The sequence below is a fragment of the Myotis myotis genome, unplaced genomic scaffold (assembly GCF_014108235.1).
Source record: "Myotis myotis isolate mMyoMyo1 unplaced genomic scaffold, mMyoMyo1.p scaffold_m19_p_4, whole genome shotgun sequence".
Lineage (NCBI taxonomy): Eukaryota > Metazoa > Chordata > Mammalia > Chiroptera > Vespertilionidae > Myotis > Myotis myotis.
In genome coordinates this window covers 113,966,927-113,972,064 of record NW_023416346.1, presented here as the reverse complement: position 1 = coordinate 113,972,064, position 5,138 = coordinate 113,966,927, and the positions used below count along the sequence as shown (strand labels likewise).

General features: G+C 39.7%; 1 pseudogene; it reads right to left on the bottom strand.

The window, feature by feature from the left end:
- Positions 1–1,505: 1,505 nt before the first annotated feature.
- LOC118653593 lies at positions 1,506–2,631 on the bottom strand (annotated as a pseudogene).
- Between the last annotated feature and the right edge of the window lie 2,507 nt (positions 2,632–5,138).

Genomic DNA, 5,138 nt, shown 5'->3' with positions numbered 1-5,138 from the left:
GAAATTAAAAACCTCTTTTTTTCAATAAACTTATTCTTCCAGGGCACTAGACCAGAATCTGAGGCCATCCTACAGATCTTGAGGGCTTTTTTTCAGTAGAAGGAGCATGAGAGCTGCTGAACTGTTTTCTCTGTCTAGCCAATTTAACACGAGGTCTGCACCGATACTTATTTTACAGTGCTTTCCTAAAAGAGTTTTACAGTATTCAGAGCATAGTGTTAAATTGATTCACCTTTCTTAGGATTAGAATTGTAAGCAATTTGATGAGATTTTCTCTTTTTTCATCTTCTGACATGTTTTGTTATAACTAAGAAAGTTATAGTCCTTTTTTTCTTACTGAGAATAATTTATATTTAGTAGTGTGTTTATACCTGCACAGAGCATAATCTTTCCAGGTTTAAATATGAACATTTGTAGTTTTATGGGTATGATGGTATTAAGAACAGTTCCAAAGACAAATTACACTTTTGGATGTTCATGATACAGAAGTTTATCCCTCAGACCTTATAATAGAACTTTGTAAACTGTGTTTTATCTAGTGAAGAAAGGAAAGAATGTTAAGAAATAAAGGATGGGTTTTATATGACTATTAAACATGATAAATGAAAGGAATCTTGTTACATAACTTTATTGTTCAATTACAAGCTCTTAAATGAATGAATCCTATATAATAAAACCCTAATATGCAAATCAACTGAACCACAGAATGACTGATGGAACGACTGGTCGCTATGACATGCACTGACCACCGAGGGGCAGACGCTCAATGCGGAAGCTGCCCGCAGGCCCCACACCAGCCAAGGCGAGTGCCAGTGCTCCCCCCCCCCCAATAGCCCACTGATTGCCCCACAGAGGGAGGCGACTGGCGGCTGCAGTGGGGGGTAGGGCTGGCGAGGCGCGGCGCCAGGCCAGCCAAAGTGGGTGCTGGCGGGGGCCCCCAATCGCCCTGCCGGCCGCCCCAAAGATCAACCCTGATCACTGTGCAAGCCTAGGGAACCTACCCATGCACGAATTTCATGCACTGGACTCTAGTGAAAATATAAATGCTGAAGGGGGCCAATACTTTCCTGTTGGTGAAATGTTTTGCTCCAGCAAAAGACTTAATGGCCACCTACTAGGAGCAGTAATGCATAGGGAACCCTGATTCCTCTTTCTCATACTTTTATACCTTTCACAGCTGAGTCCACCACTGATGCTCACCCCCGGTTTCACCTGCCTTCTGTCCAGTTTCATCTTGGAACAAGGGCTCTGGTACCCTATCTAACTTCAGGTTTTTGATTATGGACTATGCTCCTCTTATCAACTCCCACTTTCTAGTGGCAGTACAACAGTTAGAGCAACTTGCCAGTCTTAACTTCCCACTTGATAGGAATCTCTTAATTCCAGTGTCTTGCTTGGACAGCTTCACTTCAGTCCTTTTGAAAATTATTCATACTTGTGTGCTTTCTACTTCATTTCCAAGGTCCTCTCTTAAAAGGCCAATGATTTCTGTGTGGATATCACATTCAGGTGGTGTATCTGAGTGTAAAGGGTTTTTCCCTGTTTACTGTCTTCTGGGGATAGAGATAGCTGAGCACTATGTGAGCACTGGGCCCCTGAAGGGGAAAAAGTGAGGTGGTACACAGCAAACTGAGATTGTAAGGGTTCCGATCATCAACAGTTGACCCAAAGAGAGACTCATGGAGCAGATACCAGGAAACATTTTCTACCACTGCTGCATGCCTTGTAAAGATGGTCTTTGCACCCACAAATTTTCCTTACTTCGGAACAGCACTCATATCCTACAGGCAGATGGTATTATCATCTGAAGCATTAAGTAAGTGCCCACAGAGACTTGGGTTCCAAGAAAACCCGTAGCCTTCCTTCTGATGTCTGTTGAGATGCAAGTCTGGGCTGCATTCTCCAGAAGGATCTGGTTTAGGAGAATGTTTTGTGTAGTCAAAAAGAAGAACATCACTGGATAGAATCTTCATTGCATTGATGCAAAGATTCTGTGGTATATAACATGTCCTGTTTACTTCTCCTTCATGGTTGATCACGATTTCTATTTCAGTTTTTCAACTAACAGAGCCAAAAGTTCTAAATTCTCCGTTCTCACTGTCCTAGTGTGAAGCATCAAACTGAGCCTCATATTTAGGGAACTGCACACTGGCTGTTGTGGTTTTGGTCATCCAATGTGTATGTTCCCAAGGTAGGTCCATGAATGCTGAAATATTTCTCTTCTGGTCTGGTTACATCTGGAAGCCACTGTACAGTTAGGCTGGTCTACTCCAGAGCATAGGACTCAGTGATGGCGAACCTATGACACGCGTGTCAGAGGTGACATGCGAACTCATTTTTTTGGTTGATTTTTCTTTGTTAAATGGCATTTCAATATATAAAATAAATATCAAAAATATAAATCTTTGTTTTACTATGGTTGCAAATATCAAACAATTTCTATATGTGACACGACACCAGAGTTAAGTTAGGGTTTTTCAAAATGCTGGCACGCCGAGCTCAAAAGGTTCGCCATCACTGGCATAGGTCATCACCAAATCATAAAGAAAAGGTGTTCTTTTCCCATAGTTTGTACTCTTCAGTGATCACACATTCTTCTGCATCATAAAAGGCTGCTTTCTTGTGGGCCATGGCACACAAGGGGGATCCCAGGGTTGACTATTGTGAGAAGGGCTGGGAAGCTGTGAGCTCTCGCTGTGCCCACAGCCTCTATTGTTTCCTACTGCCCCTCTTTTCTATCCCACTGACTGTATTTGCTTCATTATTTGTGGGCTCACTAAGATTAAAAACACACACACACACACACACACACACACACACACACACACACACATTTAGATGTCTTCTTTTGCCCAAGGAACTTCTTTTTTGTCATGGAAAAATCTCTCTCTTTCACATACACATATTCTCTCTCTCTCCCCTCTCCCTTCCCCTACATTCTCCTCCCTCCACATTCACTCAATTAAATGTCTGTTCTCTGTCATGTATGGAAATAGAGTCTGTGGTGATAGTGATGAAAACAACAATCATCGTGTGTTGTTTTTGTTTTTTTTTTTCATTATTGACTTTATGCCAAGAAAATATTTTGAGGGAGGAGTATTTTATATATCAATGGTTTTTTGTTAATCTAAGGTAAAATAAGTGCAATAACCAGTTAGCCTAGATTTGTTTTAATTGGCCTGATTTTCAAATAGTCTGCATTATCTACCTACATTTCAAGCAATGTGTCCTAATTTTGGCTTGGAAAAATATGATCCTGTTGGAGATATATTTATTTTGGAAAAAATAACCACTTTAGAATTTCACTTTTTCCTTGGGTCAGAGTAACCTTATTTTTAATAGCTTGAAAAAATTCAAAACTCAAGTTTTTTAAAAAAAGATCTTTATTGTTGAAAGTATTACATATGTTCCCCCTTTTTTCCATTTACCCCCTCCACTCCACCCCCACCCCCACACTGTTGTCTGTGTCCATGGGCTATCCTATATAATAAAGAGCTAATCTGCTAATTAGACCATATGGCAGAACAACCTTCCAGAATGACCTTCTGGAATGACCTTCTGGAACAACCAGTGGGTGGGGGTCAGGGGGTGGGGCCGCAGGGCCTTCAGGCAGCTGGGGCTGCCTCAGCCATTGCAGCAGGGCAATTGATGGGGGCTGAGGGGGGGGGGCTCCGTGATCAATTGCCCCACAGAGGGTGGTGGCAGCTGGGGCTGTGAGGGCCAAGACCCTTGCATGAATTTCATGCATTGGGCCTCTAGTGCATATATAAGTTCCCTGGTTAATCTCTCCCTACTCTCTACCCTCTCCTTCCCACTGAGATTCTTCAGTCTGTTCTATGCTTCTATGTCTTTGTATCTATTTTGTTCATCTGTTTATTTTGTTCATTAGATTCCACATATGAGTGACATCATGTTATACGTATCTTTCTCTGACTGGCTTACTTAGCTTTTTAAAGTTGGAGAATACTTATAAGTTTATGTGGTATGCATGATTTATTAAAATTTTGAGTTTTAGACCAAAATTAACTTAATAAACTTGAGAAATTCCAGCTTTTTTGTATCATGTATGCACATTTTATACATTTAAATTCTTGGGTCTGTGTCTGGTAAATGGATTTCAGAACAGGCCTCGCCAAGATGTGCTACTTTGGCATGTGGCTTATTTTGAGCTAAAGGCAATCAAGATCCTGCAGGCTCAAAATAAACTTTTACCTGCCCTTAAAAAAATTTAAATTAGGGACCTTGCCCACAATAAAAGTTATCACCAGAGATAACCTTTTATGACCTCTCTATAGGACAGGGTAAACTTCTAATGACTGAATATCTGATCTTGTTATCATTCTCAGAATGATCGTCCTCCCTTCTGAAGCCTCAGGTGACTTACCTGTTCTTTAACTCAGAATGCCATATATACCTCATTTTACCTTTCTGTCTATGAACCTCTCATGTATGTGGGATTCCCATATGTACATATATACTGAAATTTGGTTATTTTCTCTTGTTAATCTGTCAATTTGATTATTAGACCAGGTGAAAGAACCTGGAAGGATAGTGGAAAATTTTCTTTCTCCCCCATACTGGCAACATGTGTTTAAAATAGGTAAGAAAGAAATATTTCCTCATTTTAATTTTAAGGCACAAAACATATATTTAAAAATAGTCTGGTTGGTATATATAGGGAAATTCATAAGTATTGATTGAAAGTGATGGGGAGATGGACATATTTTTTTGTAGTGGGTATAAATGGGGTGTGGCTAAAATCACTAGACACCCAACCATTATCTATGCCATCATTTGGTCAAGATAATTCTTTTTTGAGCTTTTATTTTTGTTTTAAAATTTTTTAGAAAAGCTCAATGTTTTTGTTCATTTTATTTTTTTAATAAGAAAATGTCATTAAATATAGCTCTTTACAAAAACAATGTAACTAGTTATATGAATAAATTGATTTTATCCTTAGTCTTGATCTGGTCAAGATAATTCTTGACCTACAATAGCAGCAGTGAGCAGTTGTCTTCTTGGTGTTTCTCCCTTTTACACTTTTGGGCTTTAAATGCTTAAAATGGGTCACCTCATTTATCCTTTCTGTGGCCTACACTGACTATTTGTTGCAGCTAATCTTAACAAGTTCCATGGTA